At 47.3% G+C, this 18504-nt stretch overlaps 1 long non-coding RNA gene across 4 annotated transcripts; it reads right to left on the bottom strand.

The window, feature by feature from the left end:
• Window positions 1-5394: 5394 nt before the first annotated feature.
• Window positions 5395-17785, bottom strand: LOC309646442. Of its 4 annotated transcripts, XR_014255359.1 has the most exons (5): window positions 16557-17785; window positions 14400-14474; window positions 13413-13505; window positions 13072-13301; window positions 5395-11906 (listed from the first exon to the last, which is right to left on the bottom strand). It is a non-coding gene; the product is annotated as an uncharacterized lncRNA (long non-coding RNA). The 4 variants fall into 4 exon arrangements; XR_014255360.1 differs by lacking the exon at window positions 14400-14474 and having other exon boundaries at window positions 16557-17780; XR_014255361.1 differs by lacking the exon at window positions 16557-17785 and having other exon boundaries at window positions 14400-16547.
• Window positions 17786-18504: the final 719 nt, after the last annotated feature.

The following is an 18504-nucleotide window of genomic DNA, read 5'->3' as shown; positions in this document are numbered from 1 at the left end:
TGGTTCTGGAAACCAAAATTCTGAAATCTGTATCCCTGAGCTGGAATCAAGGAATTGAGAAGGTGGCACTCTGTCCAGAGCCTCGAAGGAAGGAAAGAATCCATCCCTCGCCTCTTCCAGCTTCCGGTGGCATTCACTGGCTTGTGACCGCATCACTCCAATCTCCACCTTCTGGTCACATCTCCTTCTCTTTTCTGTGTGTCAAATTTCCCTCTGCCTTCCTCTTAAAAGGATACATGTGATTGCATTTGGAGCTCACCTGGATAATCGTGGATACTCTTCTTATCTTGAGATCCGTAACCACATCTGGATTAAATTTAACTTAATCACATCTGGATTATGACAAAGCCCTTTTTGCCATATAAGGAAAGTGACATTCACAGGTTGCAGGGATTAAGACCTAGATGTATTTCGGGGGACCATTGGTCACTTTGCCCCTTGCTAGATCTGTGATTTGAACAAGTGGCTGAATTTATCCAAACATCTATCGAAGGTCTTCTGTGTGCCAGACACCATGCTAGGCATGAGTTCCCTGCAAAATGGAGAAAACAGTGTGTTCAGTACTATGCTGATGTATGGAGAGTGCCTGGAATTGTGCCTGACTCATAGTAAGCGCTCAATAAATCCTAGCTATTACCATTAACCATAGTAGGTGTTCAGTAGGTGGGATTTATTTTTAACACCCAGATTATACAGGCATGGAAAAACCAAGACAAAACAGAATCATGGAAGACAACAGAAAAAGGAGGTCCTCCGTATCTTGTTTGATTTTCACAACCCTGTGTGAGTTGGGTGATCTTTTATTTTACTGAGGAAAAAGTAAAGTTCAGAAAGTTAAGATCCAGCAGACACAGTTGATGTTCACCACATATCCATGTGTGCCCCACAATTTCCCCTGTAGCTAGACAGGGCCATGTGACCACTTCTGTCCAGTGGGCTGGGAGCAAGAGTTACAAGTGTAACTAGCAGGATAAGGCGGAGAAAGCGCCCTGAATGTCCCCTCAGCTCTCCCTTCACCTGCCATGGTCACCACAGAGTTCTCACGCTGAGACAGCATAACCACAATATTGAAACAACCCAGGCCCCCAAGACACTGCTGGAAGAGAGCTGTCTGATCCACAGAGGACTTCATACAAGTGAAAAAACAAAAACAAAATACAGAGCTTGTGTGTGTTGGGCCACTGAGGCTTGGCGTTCGTTTGTTATCACATCATAGCCTATCCTTGACTTACTAAAAATCCAGGTCTTCTGACCAGGGGTTTGTTTCAGTCTACACTTACAGTCTTTACTTCCACACCTCCCACTCACATTTTAGTCTCTTTGGTCAGCCTTCTAGCCCATCTGTCTACTGAATTTGCCCTTTGACCACCATACTTCCAAATCCAATTGACAGTATTAGATTTTTTTCATAACGAATTTTTGAGGAGTGTGACTCCGCTGAAATATTTTCCTCCCTTGGTTACCCTAGTAGAAAGTAACAGAAAACCTAATCTAAACTGGCCAAAACAAAAATAAAATTCATTACATCACATAGGAAAAGGCTCGGTGGAAGAGTGGATTCCAGGGATGGCTGCGATAGTGGATCACCAATGTCATCAAAGATTCCAGTTCTTTCCATTTCTCCTCTCTGCCAGCTTTGGCATGTGGACTTGCTCCCTAGGCTGGGCTTCCTTATGATCACAGATAGCTGCAACTGTTTCCGGTATCCCATGCAGACTGGACAAAGTCCAGAGGTAAAATAGAACCATCTCATCCTTGCCTCTGTCTTAAGAATAGGCAACCTTTCCCAGAAGCCCTTTAGAACTCTTCCTCTCACGTTTCATTGGTCAGGATAGGTCACAGGTCCATTCCTAAACCAATCACTGACAAGGGGAATGAGGTTACCACCACTGGCTTCCACTGTCAAGATCCACTCTTTGGAAGAGGAAAGACCACATACTTATGTCAAGGAGGATAGACGGACAGACCTTTCTTGGTGTTCTCTCCTGGGTCCTCTTCCTCTGACGGTAACTTGAGTTTTTACTTCCCCAAGGGTTTTATGCCCAGACTTCTGGTCCTACTCCACACCCTCTCCCCAGCAGTCTCATTCATCCCTATGGTTTTAATTTCCACATATATGTCCAGGAGTCCAAATCTACACCTCCTGCTCTGAATTCTCTCAAGCTCTGGACTCAAATATAAAACCGTTTGCTACACGAGGTCCCAAAGGATCTTCAAACTCGCTGTGTCTAAATCAGAACTGATCTAAACCTTCCCACCTCAACTTCCTCAAAGTTGTTGTTCTTCTTGGGTCTGTGGTTCAGGTCAGTGGCATGACCTTCCACTCTCCACTGCTCCTTCTACCACACTGGATTAGTCATCAAGCCCTGGGGTTCCAGCTTGAAACCTCAAATTCATCCCCCCTCCCCATCCTTACACCTGCTGCCTGGGTTCAGGCCTATGTTTCTTTCCTGGTGCATCACAGTAACCTCCTAACTGGCCTCCTTGCTCCAGCCTGGGGGCCGTCAATCCACCTAACACAGACTCCAGGGCAGTGGCATTGTGCCCCTTCTAATTCCCATCCCCCAGCTCTGAACACACCTGCTGGGTCTTCCATGGGCAGACCCTGCCCCTGCAGCTCTTTCATCTGCATCCTGACAGCACCAACCTTCCATATGATGTCACCACTCTGGGCCTTTGAACTTTCTGTTCCTACTGCCTAGAACACCCAGCAAACTTCTCTTCTTCCTTTAGTCATCACCTCCTCCAGAAAGCCTTCCCTGATTCGCTCCTGATAAAGTTAATCAGTGTCTCCTCTGTGTAACATTTTCCTTCAATGATCCATTAAGCATGTACTGCCTGCTTACTATGTGCCAGGCACTGGGATATGACAAGGAACATGACAGACACAGTCTCCGTCCTGTGGGAGGGAGAGGAAAAGGAAACAAAGCTAAGAGATGTCAAGAGGAATTGAAATAATGACGGGGAGGGCCTCAGGGAAGACTTTCATGGGCACCTGAAAGATAAGTAGGAGCTCACCAGGTGAATGGGAGAAGGGGATTTAGGCAGAAGGATTAGCCTGTGGCGAGGCCTTGGGTGGTAAAGAACATGGCATATCAAAAATATCAAAAGGTCAAGTCTAAACCTTCTACAGCTTCTCTTGCTGGACTCCCCAACACAGGGATCACCAGAGGGTCTTCCCTACCAGGAAGAGTCCCTAGAGGGCAGGCTCTAGGACTGACTCACCTCCTCTTACTACTGCAGGATGTGGCACCCAGGAGGAGCTCAGGGGGATTTGGGGAGAATGGAGAGACAGTGGATCTGACAAAGGTGTCACGTGTAAATGTGAGCCACTCTGCACAGGCAAGCTTATTCCCAGGGAAGAGACTGGGGGCAGAAGCCCCCTTTGTACACACCCTCTTGTCCACACCCAGACTTGCCAGCAGACACCTGGCCCTGTGGTCAGCAGGAGAGATGCTGCCACCTTGCCCCTTGAGAACAGTGCTGCTTGTGTCCCCCTCAAAATTCATATGTGGATACCTCATCCCCAGTGTGATGGCGTTTGCAGGTGGGGCCTCTGAGAGGTGATTAGGTTCAAATGAGGTCATGAGGGTGTAGCGCTCATGAATGGGATTAGTGCCCTTATAGAAAAAGACACGAGAGAGGATCTCTCTCTCCACCATGTGAAGACACAGTAAAAAGGAGACAGTCTGCAAACCAGTGTCGACTGAAAGAAAAAAACAACAGAGTTGTGAGTTAAGTTATTTTCAGGGACCTTACTGAGGACTATAGCCCAGGAATCAGGCTGTGAGCTAGCTCTGAGGAACTACTCTGAAGAGGTAGGTGAGGAGCCAGTATATAAATGAATTCGGGGGCTAGGAAAAACAATTAGTCAAGAATACATCTTGGTAAAAGATGACCGCTAATCACAAAGAAGAGATATCTGAAGTTAATGTGCTTGTCTAGCATGGAAGACACAAGAATCTGGGGTCGTTGAAATTCTTCCTTAGAAATGCCCCTTAACTGGGTAGGGGCCTGTTTTTCCAAAACACAGAGTGCCTCATGCAGTTTCTCCCTCCTGAATGCCCCTCAGGGCACACTGTCCTGGGTGACTGCAGTGGGCTGTGATTTAACCCTTTGTATAACAGGATAATGAGCAACATTGTTCTTTTTGTTTACACCAGGAAAAGAACACTTACCAGAACCTGACCATGCTGGCAACCTGATCTCGGACTCCAGAACTGTGAGAAATGCATTTCTGATGTTTAAGCCACCCACGCTGTGGCATTTTGTTATAACAGCCACCTCCTGGCATATCCCTTCAGACTCTTCTCCCCAGCAAAAGGATGTGAGATCCACCCAGAGAGGGTGGTGCTGAGGGGAGGTTGCAGGCAGCCTTCCAACCTCACCCCCTTCCTCAGCTCCGCTGCCAGCCCCCCACACTTGAGTGTGCCCAGGGAGCCTGGTCCCCCCTCTCTGAAATGCAAGGCCTAAGCCAGTCCTTTGCTGATCATGGAACAAATAAAACACAATGATCACAAGTTCAGACAGATGCAGAGCCATGTGCCACCTGCTTTTTAAAGAGGGCATCAAATACGGAATAAACCTAAACTTCGAGATCCAAACTGGGTCCTTGAGCCAATTCTAACACCATAGAGGCTTACAGTAGCAACACTGGAAAGATCCTTGTTGATAAACCTGTTTCACACTGTCCCACAGCAGACGGAGGCCCAGAGATGCTGTCCTATCTGTGAAAATTCAGCGATCCAGGGCAGAAGGACACCTGAGGCCACCTGAGGCCACCTGATTCTCCACTCAGAACTCTGCCAGGCAACAGGGAACTCTACTCAGTGCTCTGTGGTGACCTAAATGGGAAGGAAATCCGAAAAAGAGGGGATATATGTATACGTACAGCTGACTCACTTTGCTGTACAGCAGAAACTAACACAACATTGTAAAGCAACTATACTCCAAAAAAATTAATTAAAAAATGTAAAAAACCCTAACACAGTGATGAATGCAGCCCAAGCACACTGTTTGAAGATGAATTTGGCATTACTTGTTTAGACAAAGACACAAATGTACTTGTAGCTTCATTTAGAAAAAAAACTAAAAACCCAAAGAAAAGAAAACAAAAAAGTACCCCCTACCAAATCTTTGGAAGACAATTGTTCTAAATTGAGGCCCTCCCCTGACTCATCAAAACAAATCTAGCCAATGAAATTTCTTTTACTCTTGATGAATAGAAGTCAACATTTTAACTGTAAGAACTCTATTATGGGTACAAATTTCCAGTTATAAAATAAGTCCTGGGGATGTAACATACAGCATAGCGACTATGGTTAATAATAATGTATTGTATATTTGAAAGTTGCTAAAAGAGAAGATCTTACATGTTCTCATCTCAAGAAAAAAAAAAATCTGTAGTTATGTTTGGTGATGGATGTTAACTCAAATTATTGTGGTGTTCATTCACAATATACACAAATATTAAATCATTATGTTGTACACCTGAAACTAATGTAATGTTACATGTCAATTATACCTCAAGTTAAAAAAAAAACACCCTATATTATGTAAAAAATAAATAAATAAAACAAATTCCTCTAAAAACAAAGAACTCTGCCAGGCAACCCACAATGGCTCTTATTGCCCACAGGGGATGAATCAGATTGAAGGGAAATACAAAAAAAGGAATGGAGACTTTGCATCAGAGGCAGCACTCCCAGAGAAGGCAGCCCATCTGAGAGGAGAAAAGCCCTCCCTGTTGGAAGGAAGATGTGCTTGTGTGCCGACCCCACCCCTGAATCCAGCTCCTCCCTGGCTGGGTGTTAGGACAGACCTGGGCAGAGAGATCCTGGAGCTACACTCTGCTTTAGTCTCACCTTTTCCTGTGGACTCACTCTGGGAGTCCCGGCCAGAGCAACAATACTATTAGTGAAAATTTAGAGAAAATCTAGAGAATAGAAAATAAAAGACCTCAATTACACAGGTCCCTAAATAATAGGTTGGAAAGCTATTTGGAACCATTGGGGGCAGGGCATTCAGTAGGAGGGTGATGTGGAGAGCAAGAGAGCATGGATAAACCTGCTAAATCCAGACAACAAGTCCTGTCTATTTTCTTAGTCTTTCTTTTTCATCATTTGTTTGGGGACAGAGGGTAGCAGCAGAATCCGAAGGTCCCAGGGATCACAAAAAGCAAAACTTGCTGTAGGCTTTAGCCTGACAGCCTGGGGTGGATTCCTCCTTATCTGACCTTTCTTTATCTGGCATCTGACCTTTCCAAATGATCACTACTCCCTTATCTGCTGCTTTCCCCCACCCCTCACCTACCAGGCTGCAGAGATGTGGTTGCTGCCAAGGGGAAGGACGACTTATCTACATGATCAGGAAGAGATGGTTCCCCATAGAGACACCCCAGGGAGCCCTAGGACCAGGGTCCTCCTGAGGATGGGTCCTGGGAAGGGTTGCCTTTCCTGACATCTGCAACTGTCACGTGAGACTCAGGGCAGGAACCTGCTCTGGGGAGGGCGAGTGTGGGTCTGCTGAGAGCACAGACTCTGAGGGTGAAAGGACATGGTTATACCTGGTTCTCATGTGTTCATAGTAACATAGGCCCCAAAAATGGGCATGAGGGCTTCCCCATGAGCCAGAGTCCTCTGAGACACTTTCCCTGAATTAGCAGTGTTCAGGAACATGTGTGTCCCCCTGCCAGACTGCTCAGTGAGGGACTGCCCGGCCTTCTGTTGGTTTATATCCCCTTTGTGAGTATGGTAGACTGAACAATGGCCCCCCAAAAGATTTCCACTTCCTAAACCTAGAACTTGTGAATGCTACCTTATACAGAGAAAAAGGGAGGAAGGGGAATTTTGCAGGTGTAATTAAGGGTCTTGTGATAGGGAGAGATTATCCTGGATTTCCTGGTGGGCCCCAAATCCAACCACGTGTATCCTTATAAGAGGGAGGCAGATGGAGATCGGACACACACAGAAGAGGAGAAGGCGACCACAGGGGCAGATATTGGAGTGATGCGGCCACAAGCCAAGGAATGCTGTAGCCACCAGAGGCCAGAAGAAACAAGGAACAGATTCTCCCCTAGAGCCTCCACAGGGTGTTAGCCCTGCTGACACCTTGATTTTGGCCCGGTGATACTGACTTTGCACTTATGGCCACTGAAACTGTAAGAGAACAAATTTCTGTTCTTTTAAGTCACCTAGTTTCTGGTAATTTTGTTATAGGAGCCACAGGAAATGAATACAGTGAGTCATCTCATAGGATTCATTCCTATTATTCATTCGACAAACATCTGCCAAGTGCCCACTCTATGCCAGGCACTGCTGTTGGTGCTGAGATACACAGGACAGAGCAGGCTTTGCCCCATGGAGCTGAAGTCCAGCTGGGGGATGAGGGCCAAAGGGCGTGTAGATGATTATCTGAAAGAGCTTCCTGCAAATAATTATGGACAGCAGCACTGATGAGGAGAAGGAGAGCATGGTCATTTGAAAGGATCCTTTTTAAAGGCAGCTTTAAAAAAACCACACAGACCTCCATAAAATAGTCACAGCTACTGCACAAATTATACACAAGTACACTTGTGAGCACAGATGTGCTCTTCAGGGAAACACAAAGCTCTCTGGATCCTAGCCACACCCCAGAAAGCCTTCTGTGCCCACCTGCAGGGCCAGTGCACTTCTCCCCTTCAGGGAACACAGGCTCCTGCAGAGGTGGCAGGGCCTCAGCCCTCACAGGCCCTTAGAAATGACCTAACCCAGGAAGACACCAGCAATAGGGTCCTGAAAGAGTGGCTTTTCAATGTTAACATAGAGACTGACTGCACGTAATTTACCCCAAGCTTGAGGATGAGGTCATGACTCTCGGCTCACTTTAGATGAGTCAAAACGTGTTGGGCCGAGAAGACTCCAGGCTCCAGCAAACTTGTGCTTTCCCACATGTAAGCTGGTCACATCCGCAGGCAGTTACCTCATGTAATCACGCCCGGTGAACTCCAGAATGGGCCATCTCCAAAGCTGGCTAAGCTCCTAGCACCGCCCCAGCATGACCAGGTAACCTGATTCTGCAAAATACCTGCTGATCTTCTTGGCCACAGGACTCACGCTGTCTGAACAGCCCGGGAGGAGGCGTGGGGCAGTCCGGGATGGGGAGGAGGCCAGGACGGTCCACATTCTGCCCCACCACTGGGGCCCTCACTTCTGAGGTTTAACAGGACCCCTTCCTTCCGCATGTTTTGAGAATTAACACTTCCAACATTTGGAAATACACTTTGGAAAGTGTTAGGTGTCGAGACAAGGCCCAGCTATGTTTTTAATCATTGGCATTATTCAGTTGCCTCCGGAAACAATGACCTTTACATTGTCTTTGCTGGGTACAAAAAAAAAAATCTTCCTCTAAACCAGCGGTCCCCAACATTTTTGGCACCAGGGACTTGTTTCGTGGAAGACAATTTTTCCACGGACCTGGTCGGGGGGTGGGGGAGATGGGGGATGGTTCAGGAGGTGATGGGGAGCGACAGATGAAGTTTCACTCACTCGCCAGCTGTTCACCTCCTGCTGTGCGGCCCGGTCCCTAACAGGCCCCGGACCGGTACCGATCTGCGGACCGCGAGTTGGGGACCCCTGGTCTGAACGGTTTCAGTAGCTACAGCTGTGTGTGTTAGCTGATTCCCACCCCACCCCGGCACTCACCCGCTTCCAAGCTGGCCGCTCCAAGGCAGTTTCCAGAGTGGAGCCTGTGTGGTAAAGAATTAACCTTCCCCAAAGACAGGTCTGGCCTTTGTCCTCAGCTCCTGCAAGGTATTGCTAAATTCTTAGAATGTCCTGCCTGATAAGAGTTTCCCTGGGGTCTTGGACCACACTGGATAGTCTAACAATGTGATTTATGGTGGAGGCTTTGGCCACATGGTATCAGCTCAACCTCCAGAGGGCTGGAGATGAAAGGTCAGCTAAGCAGGTGGTCCACCATGGCTACCTGACTGCGTCTAAACGAAAATTCTGGACACCAAGGCTCAGGTGGGCTTCTCTGGTTGGCAATATCCCATGTGTACTGTCACACATCATTGCCAGGAAAAGTTGGTGCTGTCCATGACTCCACTGGGAGAGGACAGCCAGAAGCTCCCCTCTTGGAACTTTCTACTCCAGGTGTATCTTCCCTTGGCTGATCCCTTTCACTGTAATAAACTGTAGCCGTAAGTATAGTAGTTTTCAGTAAATTCTATAAGTTCTTCTAGTAATTTATCAAAATTGAAGGTGGTCTCAGCAACAAAGATGGACCTAGAGATTATCATACTAAGTGAAGTAAGTCAGACAGAGAAAAGCAAACATCATATGATATCACTTATATGTGGAATCTAAAAAAATGATACAAATGAACTTATTTACAAAACAGAAATAGACTCACAGACATAGAAAACAAACTTATGGTTACCAAAGGGGAAAGTGGGGGAAGAGACAGATTTGGAATTTGGGATTAACAGAGACACACTACTATATATAAAATAGATAAACAACAAGGACCTCCTTTATAGTACAGGGAACTATATTCAATGTCTTGTAATAACCTATAATGGAAAAGAATCCAAAAAAAGTATATATATAAATAACTGAATCACTTTACTATATACCTGAAACATTATAAATCAACTATACTTCAATTAAGAAACAAAAAAAGAAAACAAAAAACTGAGGGTGGTCTTGGGGACCCCAGGTCTTGCAATTGGCATCAGAAGTGAGGGTGGCCTTGGGGACTGCCTCAATACTCGGTAAATTCTTAACCTTGTCATGCCTTGGACTCCTTCAGCAGTCAGTCTGGTGAAGCCTGTTGACATTTTCTAGGTTAAAGTTCTTAATTGCATAAAATGAATATAAAGTATTAAAAATAAACAGTTACATTGAAATGTAAGTATCAGAATATGTGCTTCTTTATTAACACATTAAATAACAAGTTCTAACAGCAGATTTAACATCTAGTTTTGAAGTAGCGTCAAGCCTAGCCAATATTTTATGTGGACTTGTGTTGGTGTCAAAGTCACAGGTGTTGTTACTACTAGTGTATTTTTTGCCTATGTTCATAATTGAAGGAGATTCTTAATTTCAGTTAGAGGTTAGTGAAAATAAAAAGTCTAATTTTTTTCCTATCCAAGATCACAAACCCCACAGTTTCTACCCACAGACCATCAAGGGGTCCATGGGCCCCAAGTTAAGAGGCCTGGTCAAGGGCTTGGGTGATAATCTCACCCTTCATAGCTAAGTAGAGCTGCTGCTCTCAATATTATTATTAATAATAATAGCTAATACTCAGTGCTTGCTCTGTGCTAGGCATAATAAAGGTGAAAGTGTCACACAAATTTGAACCATTATTTTTATATTATATCATTTAATGAAGATGAGCTTTCTGGTTGGGTTAAGAAAATAATAGCTACCGTTTTTGGTACATTTAACATGGGCCAGGCTCATGCCACGTGCTTTCAGTGCATCCTTCACTTAGGCCTCCCTACAACCTGATGAGGTGGGTCTGCTCTTCTTCCCATTTACGGACAAGGAGAATGAGGCTTAGAGAGTTTAAACAACTTATTCAAATTACGATGCTAGTAATTGGTAGAACAAGGAATTCAAACCCAGATCTCTTCGACTCAAGACAAAGCACAGCTCCCCAAACTGGCAGAATGGCACTCTGCAAACAGAGATGGCCACAAGGTGACCTGACCACAACCGTCCACCTGTGTCCAGGCAGAAAGACTGCCACTGAATGGAAATAGGGCTAACTCAGCACAAGGTCCTGTGTGCATTAACAAGTCACTGATTGCCTAGGCTGTGAGGAAGTTCCTGTATTAATCATTAGTGTTTAGATTCCAGGACAATGGGAATCACAGAAGACTAAGCTTCCTGGTGAAGAGCTTCCCGGTTTCTCTGAGAACGCCCTTGCTCTGCACACAGAGAAACCCTCAGGTTCCCCACTGAGCTAGCAACATCCTCTATACCAGGCCTTGTGGGCTTTGCTTTCTCCAAAGGAAAAAAAATCTCAAAGTTCTTATTTGACATGAACTCCAGGTTCTACAGAGCAGCTATTGGCAGGAAAGCCCATCAAAGGACCAGGATGCCAGAGGCAAAGGCAGGTAGCAAGGGGAGGGCTGGGACCGAGGTAGAAAGAGATAAAAAAATAAAACCTTAAAGCAGGGACTTCCCTGGCGGTCCAGTGGTTAAGACACCACGCTTCTGCTGCAGGGGGTGAAGGTTCTATCCCCGGTCAGGGAATGAAGAACCCACATGCCGCGTGGCACAGCCAGAAAAAAAAAAAAAAAGATGTTGAAAACAAACAAACAAACAAAAACCCTTAAAGCAGGACAAGTCACAGAACAGGAAACTATGTGACACCCATGCCACTACTCCCTATGTCCTCACCCACAGCAGGCCCTGCTAATGGAACACATAATTCCCCTTGCTGAGATTGGATGCAGCTTCAGAATCCTTCTCAACACAGCTGTCCAAGTAGCTACAACCAATGGATTGAACTTGACACACCAGTTGAAACCTATTTTCCATCAGAGCCAGGCATACAAAAAGGAGAGGAGAAATGTTATACTCTTGAAATAATGACATGAAACAAGACGAGCTCACACTTATTGAATGTTTATTTTGACCCCGTTCTTATTCTAAGCACTTTACATGTATTAACGTACATTTTCCTCCCTCACAGCAATCCTATAAGGTTGATACTATTATTATCCATATGGGATCCATATGGGAAAACTGAGGCACAGACAGGTTAAGTCACTTGCCCAAAGTAACCCAGTGAGTAAGGGGCAAAGTCAGGATTTGAATCCAGGCAATCTGGGTCCAAAACTTGCATATTGAAATAATGTCTATGCTGTGTTGATTCTGTCCATGTGCTGGGGGTGTTTTCAGCTGATGATCCTAGCAAAAGACAAAGATGAGAATGGCTTTACATTTTTGTGTGCTGGATGTCAGCAAAGGTGACTCGTAACATTCTAAAAGACTGTTCTCTGATGTCCTTAGACACTTCTGTCAGGAAATGCCCTTGCTCTGGTCTAGCTTCTCAGTGTGGCCCACTTCCCCACCTCCCACCTCCCCACAGCAGTTCATCTGCCCAGGGCCGGTCACACCTGGGGCAGGTAGCAGAGCCCAGCAGGAAGCACGTCTGAGCCCTGTGGCTGAGGCTGGAACTCCCCTCTCCCTCCTCACCTTGTGTGTATTCCCTGACCCACCACTGGCCTCACTGCAGATCCCAATCTAGCCCAGCTAGACCTGGGAAGTCTCTGGAATCTGGCTGTTCTGTTAATATCAGAAGTTGACAAAAACAGGTGCAGAGGAAGCCAGCTCCACTCCTGCCAATGGTCCCAATGGCGACCAGTCAAATCTCCAAGGAAACAAGCCAGAGTCCAAGCACGTGACTCAACCACCGTGTCACATCTTCTCTTTTCAAAGATGAAGCCAAAGGAGCTTTAGGAGGGTGACACAACCTCAGCCTCTGCAACAGAAAAGGCCCACACCTGCCTTGGCAGGTAGCTCCTCTCAGCAGCAGGAACAAGTGTGGCATCTGAGCTTAACCCAAGGTCACCACCAACGCCCCCTCAAAGCTCCACGTTCAGAGACTGCTGAGCAAGGCAGCCAGCAGGTGGCCATGGCAGAGCCCATCGAGGTGCTGTCCGCATGCCACCCTTTCCCCCAGCCCCGGAGCACTCCCTCCTCCTTGGCGGGGCACAGAGGGGGAAATGGAGACCTTCTCAGGGGCACCAGCAGCTCTGCAGTGCTGGTAGCAGCGGCCCTAGTTATTTACAGTAGCTCCCGGGGCTGGGCCCACTGGGTTCCCCACCCAAATCCTGATGGGGAGTCAGATGGGAGAGTCTGGGCAGACTGGAAGGTGGATCCCAGGCGGGCTCAGCTAGTCCAGACCATGTTAGCATCAGCTGTCATTTGAAATTAAATGGGCTCCCTTCCTCCTTCTACCCATGAAAAAGGCAAATTTTCAGAAACCTCATGTAAAGCTCTCTAAGCACTTTCAAAAATTTTGTAGAACACTTTGCAGTATGTAACATTTCATAGGTAACATTTCTCTTACTCTTATATGAAGTCTGAGATGCAGAAAGGGCCGATCGCTATGGCCATTTGGTAGATGAGGAAAGAGGTTCTGGAAGAGAGTGTGAAAAGCCACCATCACACAGCAAGTAAAATGGCAGAAAAAATCCAAGCCCAGATCTGAGTGTGAAGTCCCAGCTCCTTCCACTACATCAGGCCAACTCTCCACTGTGCTGATACCTCGTCTGCAGCCCATTCATCCTTACAAGATTCCTGGGGTACCACGAAGCAAAGGCAGAATTAGAAATGGATCTCTGGGCGCTCACAGCCTCTCCCAGCCTGGTGCAAGCCCTCCCCTATTCCCCATCTCCTACCCCCACCTACCTGGCAATTACTGCTGGAGCCAATAGGTTAGGCCATTAGACACTCGCCAACATTTGGTCAGCATTCACAGACCACGGGCGGGGCAGGGAGCAGCTAAAATGAGAGGGTTAGACAATCCTTTCTATACTGGGGTTATAAATGTATAATTCTCTGCACTTATCTCCAGCATTTTGTAGAGAAAGCATTTCACAAATAGGTCAGGCTTAGGGTGAGTCACACAGAAGCCACTCACATCTGCTTAGGTTAAGGAAACCCAGGTGGAGAGAATGTTCTAAGCAGTTCCCTGCAGCCAACACAATCACCGCATGGAATTCTAGTGCGAGCCCTGCTTTGGGAGACTTTCACAGGGCCTGTCTGGAAAACTCCAGGCACATAACTTTTCAGCCTCACCGTCTTTTTCCTTTTGGATGGTGGGTTTTGGGCCTGGTTCACCAAAGCTGCTCAGGCCCAGTCTCGAGAGATGGCCACGCCCCGAAAAGTCATCCAGTTCACACACAGACCTCCTTATTCCTGAGGTTCCCTCTGGAATTTCTGCCCTTTTCCTCACCCTCTCCCCTCACTGTGGTGCCGGGTCATCCTTCCTGGCTCAGAAAAAAAGCAATCTAGTAAAATGATGGCAGGGTAAGATGTGGGTGTCACTTTTCCCAGAAGTGGTGAAAGCAGGTCAGCAGAGGAGAGAATGGTGATTGGGTAAAGAGACGGTGATTGGTCTACTGACTGGGCTGGACTTGTTGTGTAATTGGACATTGCCTTTCCTTTTTCTCCCCCCTGCCTTTCAAACCTTTGCTCTTGGTTCTCTCTTTCCCTCCTGGGACAGTATCTTGGAAAGATCCCAAAATATTCTGGTCATTTTCAGATATTAACCAATGATCCTTACCTTCAGATATTAAAAATTCCAGGCCAATCTAAGTGAAAACCTGAATCTCTCAGCCAACTCAAGGCTTACTGCCTCTTCTTCTGCCCCGCCCCCGACACAGACACAGATACCTGCCCTGGGGAGGGTCACGAACTGTTCATTCTGACTTCCTACTCCTTCTTCCACATTCACCACCTGCTTTGGGTCTCCAGGTTTGGTGCAGGGAAGAGATATGAGAAGCAGAGGGGCAAACTGTCCTTTTAGTTAATGCATTTTCTACTCCTCTCTGACCAGAATTAGCAAATTAAAAAAAACAGGATGCCCGGTTAAATTTGGATGTCAGGTAAACAATGAATACTTTTTTAGCATAAGAATGTTGCGTGCCATATTTGGGCAGCCTGTATTTCATCTGACAAAGATACTCTGGCTGCTGAATGCCTCCAGGTCATGGAAGGTGTATTAGTTTCCTATCGCTGCCTTAACAGACTGCCACCAACTTAGAGGCTTAAAGTAACAAACATTTATTCTCGTACAGTTCTTGAGATCTTAAGTCTACAATGGGCTGCGTTCCTTCTGGAGGCTCAAAGGGAGAATCCCTTTCCTTGCCTTTTTCAGCTTTTAGGGGCTACCTGCATTCCTTGGCACGTGGCTCTCTCCTCCATCTTCAAAGCCAGGAACATCTTCGCTCCTCTCTGACTTCTGCTTCCATTCTCACATTTCTCTTAAAATGACTCGTGTGATTATATTGGGCCTGCCTGGATCATCCAGGATAATTTCCCCATTTCAAGATCCTTAATCACATCTGCGAAGTCCTTTTTGTAATTCAGGCGACGTAGTCACACGTTCTGGAAATTAGGACATGGACATCTTTGGGGGGCTGTTATTTACCAATTGTCTACAGGCAGACTTTTCCCCTATTCCTCAAGGGGGCCTTGAGTGGGTTCTTGAAGACCCCTTGCTGAGGATCCCCCAGCACTGCCTCATTCTCTGATCCAGGCGACATGGGTGATGCCCTCTCCAGCTAACTTTCTACAAACATCCCTTAGCTCCTGCTTGAAAGTTCAGCCCACAGAGGCACTTTGCACTGGGGTGTCCCTTCCTGAGCAGGCAGAAATCTTGGGTGGGGACCCTCGAGCCTAGCTATCTCCCAAGGTGTCAGTCATGTCACCTCGGACCCCAAGGAAACATTCCAGCCCTGGCCCAACAAACTATGGAAATTATGCCATGCCCAAGAAATAGTTTAATGAAGCCACATGGGGTATGGCTGCACATTCTTTCTCATTAAAGAAATCCTCAGCTCTCTGAACATTCTTTAGACTTTTCTTAAATCTAGGCTGGAGGTGGGTGATGTGCTAAGACCAGAAGTTGCAGGACCGGTTTGGATACTTCTTAGCAAGCTCTTCATGGATGGTCTAGCACCTCTCTTTAAAATGTGTGGGTTGGTGGAGGTGAGGGGGTGGGGAAGTTGGGGAGGGGGGCAAGGGAGATCACCTATTGTTCTAGGCTTTGGATTTCAGCCAATATCCCCAGACAACTGGAAAAGTCTAGCCTATCCTTCTGGACAAAGAAAAAAATGTTCCAGAAAATAAATTTTCAGTAAAGTATGGGTGTCACCTATCCCAGAGGAACTAACGTTTGACAGAGGAGAGGGGAATGATTGACTCAAATGTATGCACCGCTAATGAAAATATGCCCCACATCAATGATAAACCTTCCCAGGAAGCCTGTCATACACCTGGCACTGCCTACCTGAGCCCAGCGTCAGCATTCTGCAGGGGGAGCTGGGCCCTAAGACACACCTGAGTCGGCACAAAGAGCCCATGATGGCCAATGGGAAGGCAGCTGGAATGGTGCTGGGATAGCCCACAGGCTTGGTTTGCACGCCCACCCTGCAGATCCAGGGTGACCGACTCTATGCAGAAGAGCAGCAAGGCTGCCCTGGATTTGGTGAGAAAGTGTGTCCTCCGCCGCGGACATGGGGCCAGAGTGGTGGTTCGGAACACTCCCTGATAGAGCCGGAAGGTGGCTGCAGAGTGAGTCGTGGGTGTGAATGCTGACTCTCCCACTTACAAGTTGTGTGACATTGGGGTTCCTGCTTAACCTCTGGACCCCCATTTCTATAAACTGATAAAAGCTATCTATGATCTAGGATTCTTTTGAAGAGTAAATGAAGTAACGTTTGCAGAGCACCTGGGACCCAATAAATGTTATTTCCCTCTTTCCTCCTCTAAGATGCCCTCGTGTCAGACACCTTTTCTTTGTGTCTATGTATCAGTGGGTGTATTTACCATTTAGTCCTGATCCCGGGTGGCCTCGGCCTGCAGCGGCTTGAAGCAGGATTTTGGTTCCCGGCCAGAGACTGAAGTCAGGCTGCAGCAGCGAGAGCACTGAATCCTAATCACCAGACCACCAGGGACCAGTGGCCAGTGACAAGGCCCTGGCCTGTCAGCTATGTCGAAATGAATTTCCACATAGAGACAGAAAGTAGTGAAACAAGTAAAGTGTTAGGAGGAAAAGGGGTACACATGGATAGACACACGGGCGGGCTCAGAAAGAGAGTCACGCCCTCATGGTAGTCTGAATCACTTTTACGGGGCATTTCTTCCAGGTTTCCTTTGACCAATCATCTTGCTTTGCCTGGTTCTGAGTCCGTATTTGGTTTATCTCAGGGTCCTCCCCTGTGTGTGATCACATCTCTCAGCCAAGATGGATTCTAGTGAAGAGGCCTAAGGGTAGGTTGACATCACCTGCTATGAGGTGACACCTCCTCCCTCTTTGACCTTCAAGGAGCCTTTCTGTGCATGTGTAGTCAGGAAGGTCTCCTTGACTTCGAGAATGAGGAACATGTGGTCTTTTATCTGGGCAGGGCTCAGCTTCTCCTCCCTCCTGCTATTTTAGAGTATCCGTCCACAGGGGACAACTCCAGCTGCCCAGCCTGGGGCCCATCCATCTCCTGCCTCAGTCCCTACATCATACAGATGCAAACCCATCTGGGATTAAAGACAGAAACATCATTAATTAGTGGCCCATCCTGGGTGTGACAAAATTCCTCTGGCATCAGTTTCCGGGTGTGCCTGCTGGTTGGAATTCTGAAGAGACAGGTTTTCAGTTTATAAAGATCAGGTGGCTTTGCTGTGAGTCCGTGAGCTAATCTCTCCCTCTCCACACACACACCCCTTACTGGAGACCAGGGAGAGGGGAGGAGAGTAGAAGACTGCCACCTGCCCACCCCCTACCCCCTGCCCAGGACATCTGCACAAAGCAAGGTGTCATGGAAATCTTTTCAGTTTACTCCAGAGAAACCATTTCAACCCAAGCTCAGAGCAGCCTTTCCCTCCTCGTATTAATACAAGGTGTTGGACTAAGCACTTCAGTTGCATCTTATAATGTCTCACAGCAACCCCATGAGATTGGCAGTTTATTAAACCTAATTTGCAGGAACTTCCCTGGTGGTGCAGTGGTTAAGAATCCGCCTCCCAATGCAGGGGCATGGGTCCACCCTGGTCCGGGAAGATCCCACATGCCGCGGAGCAACTAAGTCCATGTACCACAACTACTGAGCCTACGCTCTAGAGCCCGTGAGCCACAACTACGGAACCCGCACGCCACAACTACTGAAGCCTGCGTGCCTAGAACCTGTGCTCCGCAACAAGAGAAGCCACCACAATGAGAAGCCCATGTACTGCAACGAAGTCCCAACGCAGCCAAAAATAAATTAAAAAATTTTTTTAAAAACCTGATTTGCAGAGAAGGAATCAGGGCACAAAGAACCATTAATGTGAGCTGACAAAGTCTGCACCAGAGCTGACCCAGGGCTACACTACGGGGCCTCTGCTCTCCGCTCAGGTGAGACCTGCTCCACCCATGACCTGCAAGTCACCTGACCCGACACAAGATTCTGAGAAGCTTCTCCCCTCCCTAAGAGGACTGATGGCCTTGCCTTACCTCCACCCCAAGAATCCCAAAAAGGCAGAAGGAAAGCACACCACACTGATCTGCTCACATCTCACTGTCCCCCAACTCTGGTGGGTGAGTCATCACTCTCCCCACCCTGGGCAGGGACCCCACTCCGGGGTTGGGTGGGGCCTCTTTTGGCTTCGGCAGGAGTGGCAAGACCTGGGAGGTGCTGGCTGGACAGCAAAACACGTGGGCTCTGCAGCCCCTCTCCCTGCTGGGGGGTGGGGTGGGGATGGGTGGGGAGTGAAGCAGAGCAAGTAAGTAGCCAGGGGAATCTGA

Source organism: Balaenoptera physalus, assembly GCF_965194825.1.
Source record: "Balaenoptera physalus genome assembly, chromosome: 17".
Taxonomy (NCBI): domain Eukaryota; kingdom Metazoa; phylum Chordata; class Mammalia; order Artiodactyla; family Balaenopteridae; genus Balaenoptera; species Balaenoptera physalus.
The sequence above is the reverse complement of the archived record's forward strand: the minus strand, read 5'-3'. Positions and strand labels throughout refer to the sequence as shown.